This window comes from Hypanus sabinus, chromosome 10, assembly GCF_030144855.1.
Source record: "Hypanus sabinus isolate sHypSab1 chromosome 10, sHypSab1.hap1, whole genome shotgun sequence".
Lineage (NCBI taxonomy): Eukaryota > Metazoa > Chordata > Chondrichthyes > Myliobatiformes > Dasyatidae > Hypanus > Hypanus sabinus.
In genome coordinates, this window is record NC_082715.1 from 52,234,641 (window position 1) to 52,260,423 (window position 25,783).

The 25,783-nt window shown below is 39.5% G+C and overlaps 1 long non-coding RNA gene across 1 annotated transcript; it reads left to right on the forward strand.

The window, feature by feature from the left end:
- The first annotated feature begins 22,088 nt into the window (after positions 1 to 22,088).
- On the forward strand, positions 22,089 to 24,228 carry LOC132400290 (uncharacterized). The gene is made up of 3 exons (XR_009514212.1): positions 22,089 to 22,216; positions 22,488 to 22,597; positions 23,423 to 24,228. It is a non-coding gene; the product is annotated as an uncharacterized LOC132400290 (long non-coding RNA).
- Positions 24,229 to 25,783: the final 1,555 nt, after the last annotated feature.

Consider the following 25,783-nt stretch of genomic DNA (forward strand, 5'->3'; position numbering starts at 1 on the left):
AATGTTACTGAAACTTCATTCTATTACAATGAAATCCATTGCACTCCTAAATGATGGCTGTAGGTCCTAGATAATCATCACAGGACTCCAGCCTGTGATTTGGTATTGTAGCAGTGGCTTTTAATGTGACTGATTCAGATCCCCTTAGCTAAGAAAGGACGTGCTGACCTTGGAGACTGTTCAAAGGAGGTTCATGAAAATGATTCCAGGATTGAAAGGCTTGTCATATGAGGAGGAGCGTTTGAGGGCTCTGAGCCACTACTCACTGGAATTCAGAAAAATGAGTGGTGACCTCATTGAATCCTATTGAGTTGAAAGGTCTCAATAGAGTGAAAGTGGAGGACATGTTTCCCATGGTGGGGGAGTCTAAGACCAGAGGACTGAGGCTCAGAATAGAGGGGCATACTTTTAGTACAGAGATGAGGAAGAATTTCTTTTGATGAGAGTGGTGATTCTGTAGAAATTGTTGCTTCAGGCAGCCGTGGAGGCCAAGTCACTGGATATATTTAAGGCAGGGCATGAAGGGATATAGGGAGAAGGTAGGAGATTTGGGCAGAGAAGGAAAATGGATCAGCCATGATGAAATGGTGGAGCAGACTCATTTGGGTTAAATGGCCTAATTCTGCTTCTTGATCTTTTGGTTTATTGGCCTTACGTGTTCCTGGTTAATTGGATTTTGATGCAAGGGGCATCAACAATGGTAAGTTATTGGACATCAAGGATAGGCAGTTCAACCTCTTTCTGAGTGAGGCAGCCATCACTGCCTACACTTTCATAGTATGGATCAGTTATCCAACCACAACTAAATTACTATCTCTTCTTTCAGTTAGTCCTGATGAAGGGTCTCGGCCCAAAACATTGACTGTACTTCTTCCCATTGATGCTGCCTGGCCTGCTGCGTTCCACCAGCATTTTGTGTGTGTTGCTTGAATTTCCAGCATCTGCAGATTTCCTCGTGTTTGCATAACTGAATTTTTTTCAGCTCTTGTTTTATAAGTCATGGACTGCTTCATTGCATTGGAGTTGTGAAAGTAATTGAATGTTGTGCAATTTCCAACAAACATCCTTGATGAAGCAGCTAAAGAGATTTGAACGAAGGACACTGCCCTGAGGAACTCTTGCAGTGAGTTCCCGAGTTTGCAGAAAAAAAGAACCAGCTCTTTTTTTAATCAGAGGTATAACTCCTATGTTGAAATGTTCTTACCTTAACCAGTTTTAGCAGGGTCCCAATGATATCTTGAAGGACAGCTACTCTGACTTTAACTCTGGGATGCAACCAGTCAGAATGCTCTCCACCAAGAATCTGTAAAAAATTGAAAAGAGTCTTTGGTGACATAAAAAATCTCTATCAGCTCCTAATGAAATATTGCCACTGGTATGCCTGTTTCATGATTGCATTGATGTTTTGTACTCAAGATAGATTCTCTGAGATGTTTTCACCCAAGAACTTGAAGTGGCTTACCCTTTTCATCGCTGACTACTCATTAAGGACTGGTGTGTCTTCTTCTGATTCCATTTTCCTGAACCCACAATTAGTTCCTTAGTCTTGTTGCGACACACTCAACCAGCTGATCAATCTCACTCCTGTAAGTCACCTCATTATGTGCTCTACTCCCTGTACAACAAAACTAATGGCCTGGATTGGCATTCAGCATGGTTAAAGACTTGATCAATTGTAAACGGAAATGACATAGTTTAACACATGTTCATATTAATGGTGGAAACTTTCTTTGGAACTGCCAAATGCCATGTAATTATTGCAAAATCTTGAATACTGAGCATGTGTTTTGCTCTGTTCATATGTGGTTCTCCAATCACAAACAAGAGAATATCTGCAGACGCTGGAAATCCGAGCAACACACACAAAATGCTGGAGGAACTCAGCAAGCGGGGCAGCATCTATGGAAAAGAGTGTACTATTAGCTTTCACTACATTACCAAGGCTATATCTGATATTATTATGTATGTTTGAGAATCTTTCTGAAATATTTAGTCTTGTGATGAATATGCAAAAGAAAAAATAACAAGTGTTACTTAAGATAGTGAAGGTTGAATCCTCACTTTTAAAAAAATATTCAATATTTCTTCTTTTTACACATTTTTAAATCTATTCAATATTAAGCAATTTATTTATTTATTTATTTATTTATTTATTTATTTATTATGACCTTTTTTTTCCCTCTTCTATATTATGTATTGCATTGAACTGCTGCTGCTAAGTTAACAAATTTCACGTCACATGCCGGTGATAATAAACCTGCTTCTGATTCTGATTCTTTCCTGTGGGAAAAATTGTCCACAGTTGTAATAGGTATTTTTTTCTTTTTCCTGAATCAGAAGGATTGTAGTGCAAAAACCCAAGAATCCATTCATTCATTTCAAATCTTATGCTTCTCAGGATGCAGCTGACATTTACTGATATATTAATTAGCTACTGTTGTTTACATCCATTCATAAATTGACAGATTTTATTTTGTTATTTAACTACTTTCAGCTCATTTTATGCTGTGGGAAGTCTTTCTTTCGCCATTCTTTTCTTCCCCACTCCAATTCTCTATTTAACCCAACTATCTTCACTACTCTACAAATCAGAAATTCGATCAACTTGCTTTTCCCTTCAATAATATATTCAAATCAGTCTGACTTGTTGGAAATGACAAGTACAGCAGGAGTCTACTGGGAATGAAAAGAATGGTATGCTTTGTGGAATTGTGAACAAATTGAAAAACACTAATATTGATGAACACGATCTTGGTAGTAGGGTCCTGAAGGATAGACAACTATACAGATCCTTTCTAAAATTAACTTGCCAAATGTAAATCATTTGTAGCTATCTATCGTGAATAAGAAAAACATACTAAGTTGGTGCACTGAAGTCTCTGGACAATGACAATTATCAGAAAAGGAAAATTTAAATTAGGAACAAACACTACAACGTTCTGCTACATGCTTCCTGAGGTTTTAACCCTTTAAGGAATAATGTTTAACTCACGTTATGGCATCAGAACATTCCTTCAGTTTTGAGAATAAATTTGTGGAAATAAAACTACACACAAAGACTAACAATTAACCAATGTGTGAAAGAAGACAATCTGTGCAAACACAAAAAGAATAAATAAATAAATAATGATGAGAACATGAGTTGTGGAGTATTTCAAAGTCAGTCTATTGGTTGTGGAATCAGTTCATTTTAAAATGAATGAAGTTATCCATGCTGGTTTAGGAGCTTGGTGGTTGTAGGGTAATAACTGTTCCTGAAGCTGATGGTGTGGGATCAAGACTCCCATACCTGATAGCAGCAGCGAGAAGAGAGCATGGCCTGGATAGTACCTTCTGGATGATATTTTAATTGTTAGTTCAAATTTATGTAATTTCTCTCCTGATTTCCAAGTATTTTAATTGTTTCAGCCTTTTCAAATAGTCAAAATTACATGTTTAATAGTTGTTTTATTTTCTGAATGCTTGTAAATTTTAGAGGCACCCAAATTTCCTTTTGATGTGATAGCTTTACCATCCAGTTCCCCTGAAGTCACGGTTAAACTTGCTGAGTTGTCAACTTTACTCAGATGCACAGCATTGCACGGAGCTTCCAGCCCACTTCCTGAGGAACATTGAACATGGAGATTCATTCCAGTACAGTGGGACTCTTGGCCTGAAAATTGGCGAGTTCAAGCTCGAAGCATATGCATCTTACAACATTTGCACTCTGTAACCAGACCCTCCGAGTGGCTGTTTTCACTCATTTGCAATATAACCCACAAGGAACTGCCAAGGGTAGGGATAGGGTAGGATCCTACCAACAACTCACTAATAGGCCAGGTTGAATGACAGTGAATAGTCCTGCATGGATTTAAACATAAAATATAGGAAATGAAATTGGCCTTTACCAGCAATAGTTTTGTTACCTGATATCCCTTCTTGTGATTTACTTGATCTTCAGTTCCATTGATATTATTGAAACAGAATGGGATGCACAGCAGGCAGTTAATAGGATAGCACTTACATTCAAGGTAAATTACATTCAAGGTGAATCAGAATCAGGTTTATTATCAATGGCATGTGATGTGAAATTTGTTAACTTCGCAACAACAGTTCAATGCAATACATAGTCTAGCAGAGGGCGAAAAAAATAAATAAAATATAATAATAAATAAACAAGTAAATCAATTATGTATATTGAATAGATTATTTAAAAATGTGCAAAAATAGAAATACTGTATATTTTAAAAAGTGAGGTAGTGTCCAAAGCTTCAAAGTCCATTTAGGAATCGGATGACAGAGGGGAAGAAGCTGTTCCTGAATCACTGAGTGTGTGTGCCTCCAGGCTTCTGTATCTCCTACCTGGTGGTAACGGTAAGAGAAAGGCATACTCTGGGTGCTGGAGGTCCTTAATAATGGACGCTGCCTTTCTGAGATGCCACTTCCTAAAGATGTCCTGGATACTTTGTACGCTAGTGCCCAAGATGGAGCTGACTAGATTTACAACCTTCTGCAGCTTCTTTCAGTCCGGTGCAGTAGCCCCTCCACACCAGACAGCGGTACAGCCTGTCAGAATGCTCTCCATGGTATATCCAGAAGTTTTTGTCTGTATTTGTTGACATGCTAAATCTCTTCAAACTCCTAATATAGCCGCTGTCTTGCCTTCTTTATGACTACATCGATATGTTGGGACCAGGTTAGATCCTCAGAGATCTTTTCACCCAGGAACCTGAAGCTGCTCACTCTCTCCAGTTCTGATCCCTCTATGAGGATTGGTATGTGTTTCTTCATTTTACCCTTCCTGAAGTCTACATTCAGCTCTGTTGTTTTACTGATATTAAGTGCCAGGTTGTTGCTGCGGCACCATTCCACTAGTTGGCTTATCTCACTCCTATATGCCCTCTCGTCACCAATTGAGATTCTATCAACAATGGTTGTATTGTCTGCAAATTTGTAGATGGCATTTGAGCTATGGCTAGCCACACAGTCATGTGTATACAGAATAGAGCAAATTTGTGTAACGTAATATAGGTAGACTACTTGGACAATTATGTTTGCAATAGATTTGTTTATAAAGATATTACCCTGAGCTTTTTGAACAACTCTGCAGATTTCTCATTTTGCATTTGATGTCCAGAATTCCAAATGAAAATATGACAAATAAAAATTAAAGCTGATGGATACTTGGTGTAATTCCTCACTCTCATGTAAAATTGACTCAGAACAGACTACTTGTGGCCTTGATTTATTTGGAGAATTGATAATGAATATGAATGATATTTGTTGGTGACTCATTTTCAGAGACAGATGGTGTCATAGGTATATTTTAATCACTTCTGGCTTTGTACATATGGTTATAAAAGAATTCTGGTGCATTTACGCACACAATAGATAATATTGCTCAAGTCCTAAAGCAGAAAAGATTTCCTACAATTATCTTTGAAACCATAACAGCAATCCAAGTATTTGAAGGCAGGTGTTGAGAATTCAGTGGTGAGAATTAAGACTGTATGAGTATCAAGTTTTCACAATGATTCTTTTGCTTTAATAACAAAAATACTAATTGATTTAATATTAATTGTTATTTTTGTGAAGCAGTATCAAAATGATGTGTATTTTCAAAATAATTGAATTTTAGATTTGATACGTTGCAGATGATGGATGATTTTTTTTTCCAAACCATTTCCTCTGAACTACCTTCTCCTATGGAGGATCAAAGGTCAAAGGCTATGCCCAGCAAGCTTTTTTTAACTTCTCTTTCAAGGTTTACTAACGGCATGAGAATAAAAATGGAATATGTCATGCAATTCCTTCTTGAACAGTATGAGCTGTCAATCTTAGTGTAACAGATGTAAATAATTTCAGAGGTAAAATTCTTCAATGTGATTCTCTGAACACAGTCAGCTTGGCTACTTTGAAACAAAATTACTGGAAAATAAAATAAGCAAACTCATTTCTGAAAATCAATCAAGTTGTTAAAGCCACTCTAAATACTTTGATATGAATTTCACAGTTTAGTACTTGGTCTTTTTTAAGATTGTGTACTTATTTTTCCTAATTCAATTTTTTTTTCTAAAATAGGAACAGAAATGGACACTTGTTAGGTTAGACCTCTGGGGTAGGTCATAGGCCCTAAGCAGATTTTGCATTCACTGGTTGCCAAGTGATAGATTAGAGCATATTGGAGAGCAGATGAATTCTTACAGGCTAATTCAGCTCTGAGAAATAAAGTCTTAGGTCTCAGAGGAAAAAAAAACTGCTGTCCAGTGGACATGAGGAAGCAGGAAGGAATGTGGGCCATTTGTAAAGTCCATTTGTAAAATTCTCCACCATCTCAGAATTCTGTTGAACTTAATTTTGAATTTGGAAATGCAACAGAAAAGTGCAGTGCTTTTGCCTGCTGTAGTCCATTCTAAATCTAGCAAATAAGTAAATGGTCATCACCCAGCAGACATACCTCAGCTTAGAAGTGTGACTGGTCTTCCAGTGTGCTATTCAGAGGCTCAAGAGATTCTGAAGGTGCTGGGAGCAGGTCTGACAACACCTATGGAGGGGAATACTAGCACAGTACTGTTGACTTTCAGTGCCAAATACGAACACTTAGATGTTACTTTTCATTACAGACAACACAGACAATTCATGTAAAAACAGTCATTCAAAACACACTTGTGTCCTTTTTCATCATTGGTTGCAGGAGATTTGCTTGGCTAGGTGTCAGGATGTGATGTCAGGGGCTGGAAGCATGACTTAGGTAGGGTTCTCTTAAAGTTACCCTCTCATTCTCGTGAAGTGTTCTTACAACATCTCTCATTCAGGACATCAATCACTGCTCCTGTCACAACCCCACATTCCATGTTCAATTTTATTATCATTCAACCATACACATGGAGTACGAACGAAAGAATGTTCCTCTGGACCAAGCTGCACAATACATTACATATGACTCACACACATAATGCATGATGCATGAAGTAATATTATCATAAATAAATTAATGACTAGTAACATGCATAATAAGATAATAAGGTCCATATTCACATGTGAGCCCAATCTTAGTGTGAAGAAACAGATGATGTCAAGAAATAGCAAAGACAACTAGGTCAGACAACATGCCAACTGCAGCACCGATGACTTGCACTCCAATTGTGCTTCTAGGCAAGCTGTTTCAGTAAGATGAAACTCTGTCATCTACCCAGTCTGGTGAAGTAGGAGTAGCCGGTGATCTGAAAATATATGCGTCTCTTGACCTGGGCAACTGCAAGCTCTACCAGGAGCCTTCAATCAAGGCATCAAGGCTGAACGTTTGCAAGTCAGGTTGCTGGAATGATTCCAGAAGACTTCTACCACAGCCAGGACACAATTTCATCAGTCTGAATGTCCTCAGTTTTGATCTCATCAAATATGGAGATATTGTCAAATTATTAGATTCACCAAAGGTGATCATAATTTGCTGAAAGTTGACACTGATTCTTGCTTTCAGTCTGATGATCAGGTTAGTGGGAATTGAAATCTCTTTGCTGAAAGGACTTCATTTTGTAAGCATTTGAAAAGAGTAAGCCGGACATGAACGAGTTGCTTATGACTTTGTACAGTGGTGTAATACATGTGATAGTGACTGAAAGATCTATTCTATGGTTCTCTTAATTTTCATTTCCAAAGAAAGATGAAAAAATGTCAATCGGCTGATAAGATGTCAACAGATGTCCCTTGCACATTGCAAAAATGTCAAGATACACATCCCAGTTCTTTACTTAACACCTCCCCCCTCCTGGTTTCACCTATCACCTTCTTCCTTTTACTTCTTCCTTCCCTTACTCTCAACCCCCCCCCCACCCCCCGACCTTCCTACCCCTTCATTTTCAGTCCTGAAGAAGGGTCTTGACCCAAAACATCAACCATTTACTCTTTTCCATAGATGCTGCCTGGCCTGAAAAGTTCCTCTAGCATTTTGTGTGCGTTGCTTTGGATTTCCAGCTTCTGCAAATTTTCTCATGTTTCTGAAGCTACACGCCCTATAGCTTCACCTTAAGAATGTCATCTGTTGCAGTCCTAAGTGATTAAAATAACATTAGCAGCTCTATTGTGTATTCTGACCATATCAATTTATTGTTTATTACCTGATTAACTGAGTGATTAGATCAGGGCCTTTGTGTATACACCACTCCCAGAGACCTAAAATTCCACATTATCTAGTGACCCAGAGAACTCTGGCTGTAGATTCTGCCATTAAGTCGTTATCAGTGGAAGTAAGAATTTAGGAATATTAGGCAAAACACCATTCATATTCTGCCAATCAGTCACAATTATTTACTCAGTCTCAGTCTTGGAAGATTTTACCCAGGCGAAATTTGTTTATTGGCTGTTTACAGAACTGATTCAGCTCTTTCTTTTGTGTGTATTTGTAAAGCCCCCGACCCACTGTGGATGCCGTATATATTTTCCCCCTGTTCTTCCATGATAGCTTGCTGGACGGTATCTGAATAGATTGGAACCCATTCTATCCCGTGCAGCTTTGTTATTGTGCCCTTTCTCTCAAAGTCCCTTATGCTATTGGCTGCGGTTCTCCTTTACATGTTGCCAGCTGGCTTTAGGTAATATAGGTTAGTGACAAACAATATTGTTCCCTCTTGAGATGTGGAAGCACTTAAGGGCCCAGTTAAAGTAGCAGCATACAACATGATGACAATTGCTATGCTGATGGCCTTAAAAGCAAAGGGCACTAGTCAATAGGGCACCTTGATCCCTCTGTCCATTTTTGAGTGTTATCAGATTCATCCCCCTGAGACTCAGAGGCCCGAATCCACCTGTTCCTCACAAGTATGCCATATTTACCATCTGTCATGTCTAAAGTTACTGATATAATCTGTTGCAAGACATTACATTCAGTAGGCAATTTGCCTTCAAATTAGTTAACACCTTGTGCTTTTATCACCTTCTAAAGAAATTTACTTTGTTGATTTTTCTATTATGATGCCATTGTGAATTAAAGCCTGCATGTTTCACTCTAAGGACTAGGAAACCTTAACAGAATAGAAAGGAGACACAAGAGATTGAAGATGCAGGAATCATCACTCTACTTCTTGCCCTCCATATACTCCATCTGCCCATCATTCTCATTCTCCTCCCATTGGTTCCCCTACCCCACTGTTCCCAGCTGACCTCCCACATCATTCATTTGGTTTCATAACCCATCTTCCTCTCATATCAAATTCCATCATCTTAGCTCTTTGTCACCTCCATCTCTCACTTCCCAGTTTCTGTCATTAATTTCATTCTCTCCTCCTCAATGTGTTTATCAGCACACTCATCTGGATCCCTTCATTGTTTGTTAATTCTTGTCTCACTCCTTCCCGACTCCTTTTTATAATATGACTATAAGATATGGGAGCAAAACTAGGCTATTCAGCCTATTAAGCATCCAATCATGATTATTTTTAAACCCATTTCCCAATCTTCTCCCCGTGGTCTTTAACCTCCCTACTAATCAAGAACCTATCAGTCTTTGCCTTAAGTACACCCAGTAATTTAGCCCTTTATAGCTCTTGGTGACAAGGATTTCCACAGTTTCATTAACCTCTGGCTGAAGAAAGTCTTCCTCATCTCAGTTTTAAAGAGATGTTCCTTTATTCTGAAGTTGTGACCTCAGACCTTAGACTCTCCTACTAAAGGATAACCTTCTCCACATCCACTCTATCTAGGCCTTTCTGTATCAATGAGATCACCCTCTGCTATCTTTCTGAACTCCAGTACCAGACCAGTCTTGAAAAGGTAGGGTCAAAATGTTTCTGTAGAAGGTTTGATTGAGCTCTCAGAGGAATAAAATTAAGGCATAAGTATATTTCCTGAAATTTTCAAATCATTACAGGAAGTTATTTTGTGTGTGTGTGTGTGTGTGTGTGTGTGTGTGTGTGTGTGTGTGTGTGTGTGTGATACTTGACAGGGAGGGGCCCAAAAATTTGAAATAAAAATACTGTATAATTTTTACAAAAGTAGATAATGCAATGAACCAGATCCCATTATCATAAGTAACTAGTTTTAGCTAGACAGCAACATGAGTGATGTTGGATTGGATGTTAAATTCATGCTCCAAATCAGAAAGCAAATACTAGGTTTATTTCCATTTCCGTGTTCTGGTGACCATAGAACCATCAAAAGAAAGTCCCAAATGCCTTCATTCTCTACACATTCTACAACCAAAGACACACTGTGCTGGTAGTGCTTTTCATATTTTAAAAATGGAAAAGTAAATAAACATTTACATTCAGAGAATGCATTAACTGTGAACTATGAAATATTTATCCAATTACTGTATATTTGTAAGAAACCCAGGGAAGGAATATACCCACAAAACCTGAATAAATGTTGCATTCTTATTAACAAACTTCACTGGGTAAGTTCATTCTAGATGACAAAACACAACACAAAGGCTTCTTTTAACCTGGTTAAACACAAAATTTTACTAGGTTGAAGCAAACTGGTATCATCTCCTTACTGCTGCTAATAATTTTGAACAGTTTATTCTAAATGTGCTGATGCATAAAACGTTGACAGAAAAATCCAAATTCTGGGGAAAAGTTTCAGAGCATTTGCTAAGTAAATAAACACCGATAACACAAATTGGAGCAACGTCATTCTAATGAGGGAAAGATACCCAACATCTATCAGACCATCCATCACTGTGTTAGCTGTATGTTCTTCAGCCAGCATTTTAAGTCATACTGCATGCAGGAATTTGGTCAGATTCCTGAAAAATGCTGTGTTACAAAGCAAACACATGAAACCTAAATGATGCTGGAGCAGTCTTTTTAATATCAATTCTGAAATCCTTTTATGACTGGAAACCCTTTTCAGATATAATGGTGTCATTGCCTTAGGCTGTCTCTAACCTCTCCTGCGTGCTAATTCTGTTGGTGTTTCAAATGCTAATAAAGATACAGAAACGCTTCATTTGAATTTGCCATGAAATTAATATCGTTTATATAAAAAAGCGATATTATGAAATATCACTATATTGGTACCTTCTGCATGGGCAATACTAGTAATACATTAGTAAAAAATGTGACTTTGTTTTGTAAAGTTTATTTTTCCAATTCTACTCAGCTTATAGTATATCAAAAATGAATCTCAACAGGTAAAGTATATACCTGGTTCATGTATATACATAAGGAGAAATCTTTAATGAATTATTAAGTGTTTGGCTTGGTGAACGAATCCACACTGATTATGGAAAGAGCTTACAAGTCTTGGATGCTTCACCAGAGAGACCATTTATAGCATCTTTCAACTCTCAGACAATTACTGCTGTCAACAGGAATGCTGCCAGCAGCTCCCTCCACCCTCAATGATGAACGTCTAAACTTCTAACAGCTCGAGATAAGCTTCAAAAGGATTCAACCTCTGCCACTATCAGTTATAAATGTCACAATGAGCTTTCTTGGCAGTACAATGATTACTTAAAACATGCACAGTGATATATATCAAGAATTCAGATATGATGGTATTTCCTTAATCCTGCTTTTGCTCCAGGAATTGCACACTGTTTTTGTCCAATTAAAAGGGCTTGTTACAGTAGTCATAACCAGTTTTCCTGATGATCTGTCACAATTACCATGCTTCCTAATAAGCTCTATAGTTAAACTCAGGCTTCGCTGATTCTCATGGGTTTTGCATTGCAATGTATTAATACAGGATAATTAGATGTTTTTTGTTTCAATATTGAAATTTAAGCAAAAGGTTTACCTTACATTTTATTCAACCTCAAGATAATTAACACATTTTATGTGCATCAAACCCAGAAGTCTATTTTGAAGACTGTACTGGAGCATTTAATGCAATTACATTGCAGTAATATTACACCTTTCAGTTATTGTCATTTTACTTTGACAACAATTTGAATCTGTTAATAGATGGAAAATCATAACAGCTTGTACAGGAGGAGAAAGGGTATTTATTTACAGCTCTTTCGTGTCTCAGTAATATCCCGGAGTATTTCAAAGACAGTAAATGATTTGATGTTCAGTGATTGTTCTGTGGACATTATCTCTATTGTCTGTGATATGAATATTCGACAACTCTTGCTCCTCTTTGAAAAGAGCCTGAGAATCTTTCGTGTTTTTCTTGGAAGACTGTAAATACCAGATGGGGTTTTGGTCTTTGTCTTATGCAAATATCAATGCCTCCTTCAATACAATCCTCAGCTATTATTACATTACACTGCCAGGCTTGTATATCATAGCATCTGACCCAGAGGAAATAATACTATTAGATAAATGAAGGCAAATGGTTTACCTTAGACTTTAACTCAGCATGGAGATAATTAACATTTTTTTTCTGTACATTAAAGCCAAATGTCTTTTTTGAAAATTTACTGGAGTATGTATATTTAAAAGGTGGCATAATACGAGACATAGGCACCAGGTGCCAAGTGCTACCTTTTGACAATCACCTTCCAATGCTAAGTGCCAAGGGAACATTGTCAACCATGACTTAATTGCTACCATTCTCACCTCTGCAGCAGAAGGTTGTAAATTCACTCCTCTGTTCCACAGATATGATCAAAAACAATTAAGCCGATTCTCCAGCATGTTCTGAGCTTGCACTGCACTGTCAGAAGTAGCATCTTTCAGACAAGACAATTAATTAGGCCCCTGTCTTCCTTCTCATGAGATTGTAAGGGATTTATTCTCAATCAGCAACACAAAAAAAATCAGACTTTTAAAAATCTATATCACTTCAAGGGCTTTGCAGACTGATCCAGCATTTAATTGCTCATCCTTAGTTACCCTTGTGATGATAAGCTGTCATCTTAAATTACTGAGGTGGGGGTGTACCCTTAATGTGATAAGGGAGAGGATAGCAGCATGTTGACCCAGCAATGCTAAAGGAATATATTTCTGAGTCAGCATGGTGTGCACATTGGAGGGTAACCTCAGGCAAAGGTCTTGAAGGTGCAGTCTAAGGAGTCAGGAGTATTACTGAATGCATCCTGCATCAGTAGTGGAGTGAGTGAATAGTTATGGATCAAGTGGGCTATTATATCTTGTATGGTGTTGGGCTTCCTGACTACCGTTGAAGCTGTGCTCATCCAGGCAAATTGAGAGAATTCCACGGCACTCCTGACTTAAGCCGAGTAGATGGTTGATGGTCTTCAGGGAGTTAGATGGTGAGTTTCTCACTGCAGGGTCCCTAGCTACCTGGTGGTACACTAACACAGCAGTCAGCTTAGTGCCTTAGAGCACCAGTGATCAGGGTTCAATTCCCATTACTGTCTCTAAGGAGTTACTACGTTCTCCCCTTGACCGCTTGGGTTTCCTCCAAGTTCTCTGGTTTCCTCCCTCATTTCAAAGATGTAAGGGTTAGTCGGTCATAGGCATGATGTGTTAGTGTTGGAAGCACAGTGACACTTGTGAGGTGCTCCCAGCACAACCATGTACGGTTGGTCATTGATGCAAATGACACAGTTCACTGTACGTTTTGATGTTTGAGATACAGTACATATGACAAATAAAATGAATGTTTGCCTTACCTTTAACATCTGCCCTGCTCTTGTTGCCGCTATGTGTAAATGGGTACTTCAGTCCAGCTTCTGGTCGATGGAGATGCCCAATGATAATGCAGGTGACGCTGGACTTTCTCTTGTTGGATGTGTGGCCTGTATCTTCCTTGCCAGCTAGCTAACTGTCCCGGTTGCTGCAGTTGGATGTGGACTGCTTTATTGTCTGAGGAATCGTCATTAAGTGAGGAGGACTATTGTGTGATCATCAGCCTACTTCTGACCTTGCTTTTAAAGGAGGGTCGTCAATGGCTCAGCTGAAGCTTGTTAGGCTAGGACACTGCCATGAGGAACTCCTGCAGCAATGTCTTGCAGCTAATATGATTGACCTCTAGCTGCCAACAACCACTTTCCTTTGTGCTGGTCATGATTCCATCCAGAAAAGTGTTTTCACCCTGATTTCCTTTGGTTTCATTTTAGCCAGGGCTCCTTGAAGCCATTGTTGATCAAAAGTTGCCTTGATGTCCAAGCCAGCTACTCTTGTTTTACCTCTAAAGTTTAGTTGTTCTGTCTGAGTTTGGACTAAAGCTAGAATGAGGTCAGGAACTGAATGAATTTGGAAGAACCTGAATTGAGTTCCTGTCAGCAAGGAGGACAGTAGGTGGTAATCACCAGAAAGTTTCCTTGCCCAAGTTTAATCTGATGCCTTGAGATTTCATTGGATCTGGAGTCAATATTGAGGGCACCCAGTGTAGTTACCGCCCGACAGTGTACCTCTGTGCTACTGCCTCTAATGGGTCTGTACTGCTGGTGGGACAGTTCATATCCTGAGATGGAGGTGATGTAACTTGGACATTATCTATAAGATATAATTCCATATGACTATATCAGTCTGTTGCTAGATCAGTCTTTGAAACTATTCTCTTAAATTTGGCACAAGGCTCCATCATTCCCACAATGCTGATTGATGAACTACAGAACTGGGGCCTCTGTACCGCACTCTGCAATTGGATCTTTGACTTCCTAATTAGAAGACCACAATCTGTGCAGATTGGTGATAATATCTCCTCCTCACTGACATTCAACACTGGTGTACCTCTGCCTCACAGTTAATTACAACTGAATGGCTTGCTGTGCATTGCAGTAGGTAGTTAGGCATCAACCACATTGATAATTATGATAAATTTATAGAGTTTGGTTGATTGATTGCTGTGTTTCCTATTTTGCGAAAGAAGTCACATTTCAGAAATACTTAATTCAATGTAATATATTTTGAGATGTCTGAAGCAACAGGAAAACAGTGTAAATCTTTTGTCTTCCTTTTCCAAACAGTTTGTTATTAGAAAATAAACAAAACTATCAGAAGTTTCTGCAGAATCCTAACAAAAGATATATGATTCACATAGATGGCAGGTGCTACACCTGTCATATATAATTAAGCTGCTTCAAGCACCTTGCCAGAACTGTCACACCTGCATTGTAACTTGAGAAATCACAAAGACTGCTTTGTGAGGTAGTTAACGTGCTTAAGCTCAATGGGTGCCCATTGAACAAAATGGGGTTCTGGCAATGTAACTGTACAAGCTCTCAGAGCTTAACATTACTAGGGTTTCCCCCACCCTTACTTACTCTTATATATTATAGGGGCTTTCCAGCATAATATCAGGATGAATGATATTATGGAAGGAGAAGGAGCAGAAAGTTATGGATGTATTGAATGATGGTATTTCCAAAGTACATTTATTATTAATGTATGTATACTATATACAACCTTGAGATTTGTTTCCTTGCAGACAGCCACAAAACAAAGAAACACAATGGAACTTATGAAACAACCCATACAAGAAAAAACATCAAACACCCAATGTGTGAAGAAAGAAGAACAAACCGTGCAAACACTGAAAATGTAAACAATTAACACGCAGAACGTGAACTGCAGAGTCCCAGAAATTGTTCACAGCCACGAATCCTGTTCAGTGCTCAGCTGAGTGCTGATGGTAATTTCCTTCATGTCTACCTTTGTGAGTAAGGAACATTGTAGCATCTTCAATATTTAAAAGGCACCATATCTGGCGAATAACAAGAATCAACATTTTTAGTTTATGATGAAAATTCCCTTCGCAGCTCTCCATTGTACATCACCCTTACTGGGGCATAGGCTGCCAAGATCAACTTGCCAGAGTCCTTTGTCTTGGACCATTCTTTCAAGTTGTCCCCAGGTGTAGTCCATCCTCTTCTTGGTGAAGATCATTTCTCTTCCAGGGATGAGGTTTTTGGAGCTTTTGTTGGCATGTCTGTAGCTCTTACAAGATGGGTAGCTAGCCACATGCCCAGCCCTCCTCCTTTCACAGTTGGGCTTGGGACCATGCATGGTGGAATTATACTGACTCTAGCAAAACAGTAATAGTTGTGCCAAATCAAATAATATTTATATCTCTGGTCTATAACTATAAAGCTTGGCATCAATGAGTAAAACGTGAAACCATCTTGTGCCTGAGCAGGAAGGGTATGTTAAATATTAGTCAATGTGTTGCCAAAAAATATCCCCAATAATGAAAGGGCCCTGAATTCCCATTTGATGAATGCTGCAGGGTCAGTTACTAAGGTAAATGGGACATACTCTCTTCTTGATTTGTGTATCAACAACAAAATTTTATATAACTGACCTGAGGAAGAACATCATCATGCATACTCTTCACTGCCACTCTGCTGGATCTGTGATGAAAGTCTGTAAGACGCAGGTGCTTGGAAACCAAAGTAGATCATCACCTTAACTTGCCTGGAACCAAGTGTCAAGTCTTTTAACACCAGAAGAGATAGGCCTCTCACAAGCTTCTTGACAACAAGTAGGGCTGCTTCAAAAAAAATTACAATTATCTTTGTGGATACGGCAGCAGGTGATCTTCAATGAATGCATCATTTCCTGATTAGTTTTCAGGTGCAACCTGGCTTTTTTTGAATCCTTACAGCATTTGAAGACTTGTATCATTTGCATTATCTTTCATTTCAGAGTTAACCCTTTCAGGTATCCATCCTTTGACATATTCATCCTGATTTGAAATGCAATGTGATGAACTAGTCAGAGACTACAGGGAAGTTTAAAGAAGTACAACAGAATTTATGAAGAACTATACATAAACCAACACTGACAAACAACTAATAAGCAGAAGAAGATACATCATGCAAATAATAAATAAACAAACAAACAAACAAATAAATAAATAACCACTGAGCACCTGAGCTGTAGAATCCCTGAAAAGGAGTCTTTAGCTTCTAAAGTCAGTCTGTTAACTTTGTGGCAGCAGTACAATGCAATAATTAATAATAGAGAAAAAATGTGATTTACAGTTTGAGTATACCTATTAAGGTTCCTGAGGTTGTTATAGCTGTGGGGTGGTAATGGGAACAAGCTCCCACTACCTATTTAAATGTTCCCAATGGCAGGTGCCTCATATAGCCTCTAACAACCAAGTCCTGCTTCTGGCCTTCACGTGTAAGCCTGGTGGAACTGTTTCTACTGACAGGAGAAGGGGCAAAGGTGGGTTACTGATCCTTTAAAATCATTTCCTTTGGGCATAAGGGGCTTGTAGGCTGTGGTTGGTAGCTCGTCTAGAAGGAAAACTCTGATCTTAGACCTCCACTGCCTTGTGGCTATACCCACTCATGGGGAAGGCTTCAGGAGTAAGTCCCGAAGGAAAAATTCGGAGCTGGAATCTCTAAGGCAGTCCTACATTGAATTCTACAGTGACTGGCAACTCCTGCAATGCTGCTGGTGCCGGACTGTATCAGTCTCTGCCATTCCTTTGGGTTCAGCAGATGTGTGGAGAGGGGGAGCTTGCTACATAGCCAACAGCTTGCTCTCCATATCGTACTGCCCAGGCTGCGTATCTAGACAGCTAGGAAGCAACATCTATTCTCAACTCTGACTGATGGAGGCCTACTGCATATAAATTAAATAGTTAAATTAAATAAGTATGCAAAATAATTAAAAAGTAGTGAGGTAGAGTTCATGGGTTCAATGTCCCTTCAGAAATGGGATGCAGATGGGAAGAAGCTATTCCTAAGTTGTTGTGTGCTTCTCTTCAGGCTGCTATATCTCCTCTTTTGGTAGCAGTGAATGGAGGGCATGTACTGGGTGATGGGGTACTTTAGTAATAGATGCTGCCTTTTTGAGGCACAACTCCATGAACAATAGTAAGGATGTGGTCTAGAAGTTACAATAGGAGATAGAAAATGTATACGAAAAGGGCAATGTTACAATTGTCATGGGGGATTTCAATATGCTGGTAGATGTGGGATTTCAAGAGGGAGAGCTTCTGGAATGCCTGCAAAATGGATTTTAGAGCAGTTCATGGTTGAGCCCAGTAGGGGTTCAGCTATTCTGGATTGGGTGTTGTGCAATGAACTGGAATTGATTAGAGAGCTTGAGGTAAAAGAACCCTTAGGAGAAAATGATCATAATATGATTGAATTCACTCTGAAAATTGAGGAGCAGGTAATGTCAGATATATCAGTATTACATTGGAATAAAGAGAACTACAGAGGCACGAGAGAGGAGTTGGACAGAATTGATCGGAAATGAACACTACAGGGATGATGGCAGAGCACAGCAATGGCTGGAATTTCTGGAAGCAATTCGGAAGGCACGGGATATATACATCCTAAAGAGGAAGAAGTATTCTATGGAACAGATCTCGTAACTATGGCTAACAAGGGAAGTCAAAGCTAAATTAAAAGCCAAAGAGAGGGTATATAATATAACAAAAGTTCGTGGGAAGATAGAGGATTGGGAAGCTTTTAAAAACCAACAGAAGGCAACTAAAAGAGTAATTAAGAAAATAAAGATGGAATAGCTAGCCAGTAATATTAAAGAGGATACCAGAAGTTTCTTCAGATACATAAATTGTTACAGAGTGGCAAAAGTGGATATCGGACTGCTGGAAATCAATGCTACAGAGGTAGTAATGGTGGACAAGGAATGGTGGATGAACTAAAATTTTCCCACAAGTATGGTGGAAGTTTCAGGTGTTGGGATCAAGAAGTGTGTGAAGTTACCATTATTAGAGAGAAGGCTCTTGTGAAACTGAAAGGTCTGAAGGTAGATAAGTCATCTGGACCAGATGGTGTACAATTCAGAGTTCTGAAAGAGGAGGCTGAAGAGATTCAGAAGGCATTAGTAATGGTCTTTCAAGAATCCTGAGATTCGGGGATGGCTCAGGAAGTCTGGAAAATTGCATATGTCACTCCACTCTTCAAATAGGGAGAGAGGCAGAAGAAAGGAAACTGTAGGCCAGTTAATCTGACCTCAGTTGTTGGGAAGATGTTGAAATTATTTTTAAGAATGAGGTGTCAGGGTACTTGAAGGCTCATGATAAAATAGGCTGTTGTCAGCAGTGTTTCCTCAAGGGAAACTCTCGCCTGACAAATTTGTTGGAATTCTTTGAAGAAATAACAAGCAGGATAGACAAAGGAGAATCAGTTGATGTTGTTTACTTGGAGTTTTAGAAGGCCTTTGACAAGGTGCCACACATGAAGCTACTTAACAAGCTAAAAGCCCGTGGTATTACAGGAAAGATTCTAGCATGGATAAAGCAGTGGCTGATTGTCAGGAAGCCAAGAGTGGGAATAAAGGGAACCTTTTCTGGTTGGCTGTCAGTGACTAGTGGTGTTTATAGGATCTGTGTTGGGAGCGATTCTCTTTATGTTATATATCAATGATTTGATGATGGAATTGATGGCTTTGTTGCAAAGTTTGCTGAAGATATGATGATAGGTGGAGGGGAAGGCAGTGTTGAGAAAATAGGGAGGCTACAGAAGGACTTAGAATGATTAGGAGAATGGGTAAAGAAGTGGAAGATGGAATACTGTGTTGGGAAGTGTGTGGCCATGCACCTGGGTAGAAGAAATGAAAGGATTGACTATTTTCTAAATGGAGAGAAAATTCAGGTACAAAGGGATTTGGAATCCTTGTTCAGGATTCTCTAAGGTTAATTTGCAGGTTGAGTTTGTGGTGAGGAAAGCAAATGTGATGTTAGCATTCATTTCAAGAGGACTGGAATATAAAAGCAAGGACGTAATGTTGAGACTTTATAAAGCACTGGTGAGGCCTCACTTGGAGTGTTGTGAACAGTTTTGGGCCTTTTATGATAGAAAGGATGTGATGAAATTGGTTCAAAGGAGGTTCACAAAAATAATTTTAGGATTAAACAACTTGTCATATGAAGAGCGTTTGATGGCTCTGGGGCTGTATTCACTAGAACTCAGAAGAATGATTGATGACCTAACTAAAACCTATCAAATGGTGAAAGACCTTGATCAAGTGGACGTAGCTAGGATATTTCTTATGGTGGGAGTAGAATAGAAGGGTGTCCTTTTAGAACAGAGATAAGGAGGAATTTCTTCAGCCAGTGAGTAATGAATCTGTGGAATTCTTTGTCACAAGCTGCAGTGGAGGCCAAGTCTTTATGTATTTTTCAGGCAGAGGTTATTAGGTTATTGATTGGTCAGGGCCTGAAGGGATACGGGGGGGGGGGAGGGGGGGGGTAGGTGCAAAACAGAAGATTGGGTCTGAGTGGAAAGTTGGATCAACCATGATGAAATGGTGGAGTAAACTCAATGGGCCAAATGGCCTTATTTTCCTCCTATATCTTATGGTCTTATGGTCTTCAGATGTCTTTCATATTATGGAGTCTAGTACCCTGATATAGCTGTCTAATTTTGCAACTCTCTGCAGCTTCGATCCTGTGCGGTATCACCACCTCCCCCCACCCCCCCCCCCCCCCCCATACCAGATGGTGATGCAGCCAGTAGCTAACTGAGAGCTACTCCACGGTACATTTGTAGAAAAATGTGAGTGTTTTTGGTGACATATCAAATCTCCTCAAACTACTCATGAAATATAGCTACTGTCTTGCCTTCTTTATAGCTTCATCAATATGTTTAGGTCCTCAGAGATATTGACACCCAGGAACTTGAAATTACCGTCTCTTCCCACTTCTGCTCCCTCTGTGAAGACTGGTGTGTGTTCCCTCATCTTACCCTTTCAGAAGTCCATTCAGGCATGGCCTGAATGATAATGGTCTATGATGATGGACACTGCTTTCTTGTGACAGCGCTCCTTGTATATCTGCTCAATGGTGGGGAGGGCATTGCCTGTGATGGACTGGGCTGTATCCACTACCTTTTGTTGGTTTTGGAAATTAAAATACACCAAATAATAATGAAATACTCTAAAAGCCAAAAATATTATTTTGTTTTCAAAGTAAAGCAAAAATTAATTTTGCAAGAATTATTGCCAAATGACGTTTACACATTTGCATAGAAACATGTAACCTGACTGTGCAATGTATAAAGGATTGATTTACTTCAGCTTGCCCTTAGACCTGGTCATTTCTTCCAGTCCTGTCCCTGGGAGCTTGATTCCCAGCAGCACACATGGGCCAGTGTTGTGCTGGGTGGCTTCAACAGCATGCAGCTGCAAATGTTAAATGTCTGATCCTCAGCCTCATAAAAGCTATTAATGAAAACGCATGTTTGAAAATACTCTAAAATTATTTTAAGAGGATGGTATTCAAAAAGAAAAATTCATGCTTACTGAACTAAAATCACACTCAACCTCTGAATTAGAGAGCATTAATCTTTAAAGATAGGTTGGAGTGCCAGGGGCTGAGGTGAGAGCTGATCTAAGATTACAAAATTACGAGCAGCATAGACAGGATCGGTGCAAGTCTGACAGCTGGAAGTCAAAGCAACAGGCAAAAATTCATGATGTTAGGTTGATGTCAGGGTCTGAATTAAAAGCAGGAAATGCTGGAAGCATTCAGTAGGTCAGAAAGCATCTGTGGCTTGAGAAACAGATTTAACATGCAGGTCAGTGAATGCCTCATCAGAACTGATAAAGTAAGAAAACAAGGTTGTTTCAATTTGAGGAGGAGGGAAGGAAGGGAGAGAGGAATGAAAATATCTGTGATAATGTAGATTCCCAACCTATCATAAGCATCCCCTTTGCTGAGTCTGCCCTTCCTAACCCTGTGGGAATGAAGCAGGTTATAGTCAAGAGTGGGATTTTCCAATACCAGGTGAGAAAATGCCCTTGATGCTCAAATGGGTGTGGACAATGATTGACACAGTCCTGCTTGCTGTGAGATCAAATGACGTATGTGTAATGAGTCAGTTCGTTATGCCAGTCTGCTGTAACCCAGACTAAATAAAACTTACCCTTTCAGCAGACCTCCAACTGGCACTGGAGCAGAGGAAATAAATGTCTTCAGACATTTCCCAACCAGAAGCCCAGAAATAGTGAACACTAACATAAAAATACCTGGTGCAGAGCTACTTGCCCCCAAGTAAGAGATAGTTTTGGGAGATAAGTCAGCTTTCCCATGTGAGTTTTTCATGTTCCAGTGACTTCAAAGAGGTGACCTTCATTTTCTGCAGTTTTGCACACTCCAGCTTGTTTGTTTTTCATTTGATATGCATCTGTTAGACTGAGATGATTGGTCACCTGCTAAGTAATCAATTGGCCTATTAACTTTCAGTGGGAGTTACACTATTGAGGTTGTGATCCCATTTTTCCTGTCTGTGAATCACCATTCTCTTTCCATGAATGACCTGTTTCCCACAGCAGATTTTTAAAAAAAGTCAAAATGCTCAAATGGTTCTCTGAATCTGTGCATCAGTCTTACAAACCAGTCTATTCTAATTTGATGGATATATACATTGCTGAAAGTCATAGCATGCGGCAAGGTGAGTGCTCTTGGATTTGATCTGTTGTGCCTGGTCGTATTCCATGTTGGTGCTTAGCCAAAGTAGACATGGTCTTCAACTGGTTTCCATAGTAATGGGATCAGACATCACCCTTGATGATAGAACATGTCAATATCAATGGAAGCTGCTCTAATTCAAAGGCATCTATTCCACTAGAAGATTCCTTTTGGATAATGATTATTGGTCTCATCTCCTCAAGTACGCATCCAGGAATTTGTTAATTTTGATGAGATCTTTCCATCTTTTCCAGCATTTGCCGTCCTCTGGGTGATTGTGGTGGATTACTGTGGATTCTTTGACAACCCACTCCCCATCTCTGCTTTCTGATGGATGCGGGGAAGGTGTGGTGGGGGAAAGAAGGTATTTGCATGGGTGGGAATCAGAATTAACAATTTCTATGAGTTCAAATCTGAGTCCTGCCCTCTAAAGTTCCCAGTGCATTATCCACACAGTCACACTTACCTTTTATGTGCATAGTTTAATAACAAATTTCAAGATCTCATAGTCATAGCTGTCCTATGAAGCAGAGTGTGACCAGATGTCAGGGCATAGATCCTTGGCCTTGCTCTAGACTGCCTTGACAATGTTCTGATGGCCCATTCTATCCAGGGCCTTTACAGCTGTTTCTAAATGCCTCTGATGATCTAAATAATTTTTGAAAAACATACAAAATTCTTCAACCATCAGACTGAGAGATTGTGAAATGAAAAGCATCTGAACTGCTCATCTAGTATTCTACATTACATGAATGGAATATACTTTTTCAATGGCTGACTTTTCAAATATCCATTCCCTTGATTCAGTTCAAGAAACGTGCCCAGAATCTGCCTGAGTGTGGGGTGGACTGAGAGGACCGAGGCACTGAGGTCTAGTAATTCCTGTACTTTTGCAGTGCAGTGTGTAAGAGTAACCAAAAGTCTTAACAACAGTTCTCTTCTGAACCACACACCAGAGCTTCATATCAATTTAGTCCATAGATTTAGCACAAATGCGTAAAATAAATAACTCTGTTCTTTCATTTAGCTGTCTCCTATTTTTCATTTAAGTATTATGTTGACATTATATTTCAAATTATATATTTCGTTCTCACATTTAGTCCATGCCCCTGCTCATGATTAATAGTCTGTCTTTGTCAAAAGGGACCCATTTATTTCTGAGAAATTTATTTCTCTTTTCTTTTCACAGATACAATTGGACTTGTAGGAGGTTTCCGGGCTTTTGACTTGAAATAAATTGGCAGTTTGATGGGACTATCCTTTGTGCAGTTGAAGATTACACATTATCTTGGTGCTTAGTCAACCCAGAAAGTTAATGGCCTTAACTTGGACATTAATAAAACATAACAACTGAAGGACATGTTTGAAGAGGCAAAGTGCAGCTGAATGGAAATAGGAATGGATCTATAAAGTTTTTATTCCTGTGAGCTCATTCACACATCACCTTGAGGCTAGTTGCTTGTTAACTTTAGAAACCGTTAATGGTGTGAAAAAGATAAGGTTTCGTTCTGATACACCAGAACATCTTGCCTCATAGTCTAAAGTGTAACTTCTGACCAAGTTCACATAGTTCGTATTTCCCTAAAGAATGACTTTGATGTCCATGAGAGGCTGGGAATAAAAAAGTAGCAGCTTTGTTGCAGAGAAACAGAGTGAAAGTTTATTCAGGGTGAGGGAAAATGGCAAGTAAGTTTAAATTTTTTTTATCCAAGTGTGTAGTTTTGGGGTGTCTAGGGAGGGGTAGCACTTTTGGTGAAGGGGCTTGTGTGTCCATTCAGGGGAAGTCAACTCACCTTTGGTCCCCAGTGGACGCTCAGCTCTCAGAAGAGAAAATCTGCAGATGCTGGAAATCTGCACGATACACAGAACTCAGTAGGCCAGGCAGCATCTATGGAAAAAAAGTACAGTTGATGCTTTGGGCCAAGACCCTTCAGCAGGACTGGAAAAAAGATGAGGTTAATGTAAGAAGGTGGGAGGAGGGGAAAAAGAAGTACAAGGTGGTGGAATAAGTGAAACCAGGAGAGGGGAAGGGTAAAGAGATGGGAAGCTGTAGGTGAAAGAAATAAAGGGCTGGAGAAGTGGGGGGGGGGGGGATCTACAAACGGTTTGTAATAGGAGAGGGTAGAAGAGCATGGAAGAAAGGGAAAGGGGAGGAGCACTAGAGGGAGGCGATGGGCAGGTAAGGAGATTAGGTGGGAGAGGGAAACAGGAATGGAAATGGTGAAGGGGAGGGGGCCATTAACAGAACTTGAAGAAATCAATGTTTTTATTTTTACTAGGTGATATTGAAGGGATAAAACCGAAACTCAAACTAAATAAGTATCAGAAAGAATTTATAAAAATTGCACTGGCAGTAGCCAAAAAAGCTATTGCAGTTACTTGGAAATCGGATACACATTTAAGTATAGATTCTTGGAAGAAAGAAATCTATGGTTGTATTCCATTAGAAAAAATTACTTATAATTTAAGAGATAAATATGAAACATTTTTGAAAATTTGGAGCCCTTATTTACAAAAGACAGGATTAAATATATAGATGCTCTGAAGATGAAACAATTGGTTATTAGGGGAAAGAAATAAATATACATATTAAAGTTATTACGAATTCCATGGAGCATGTGGAGATCTTCCAACAACCAGGCACTCTTTCTTTCTTTCTTTTTTTTCTATAGGGCAGTTAGGGGGGAGGGGTTAAGGGGAGGGGGTATGGGTTATATACATTGTTTTTTCATACTTTGTAACCATTTAAAAATGCAATAAAAAAAGTTTAAAAAAAAAGAAATCAATGTTCATGCCATCAGGTTGGAGGCTACTCAGATGGAATATAAGGTGTTGCTCCTCCAACCTCCAAGTGTGGCCTCAAAGCGGCAGCAGACTGACATGACAGAATGGGAATGGGAAGTAGAATTCAAGTGGGAGGCCACTGGGAAATCCTCTTCTTTTCTGGTGGATGAAGTGTAGGTGCTCGGGGAGCGGTTTCCCAATCTACATTGGGTCTCACTGATATACAGAAGGCCACATTGAGAGCATCAGATACAAAACATGACCTCAACAGACTCACAGGTGAAGTATCGCCTCACCTGGAAAGTCAGTTTGTGGCCCTGTCTGGTAGCAAGTGTAGGGGCAGGTATGGCACTTTTTCCCTTGCAAGGATAAATACCATGAGGGAGATCAGTGCAGAGGTATGAATGGACAAGAAGGATGCCTGCAGAAAGCAGAAAGTTGAGGGGAGCGAATGACATGCTTGGTGGTGGGATCCTCTTGGAGATGGTGGAAGTTACAGAGAATTATGAGCTGGACATGAATGCTACTGGGGTGGTAGGTGAGGACAAGAGGACCCTACCCCTGATGGGGTGGTAAACAGATGGGGAGAGGGCAGACGTAAATGAAATGGAAGAGATGCAGGTGAGGGCAGCATTGATGGTGGAGAGAAAAACGCTCCTCCCTTTGAAGAAGGAGGACATCTCATTAGTTCTGGAATGAAAAGCCTCATCCTGAGAGCAGACGTGGCAAAGCCAGAGAAACTGAGAGAAGGGGTTGGCATTTTTAC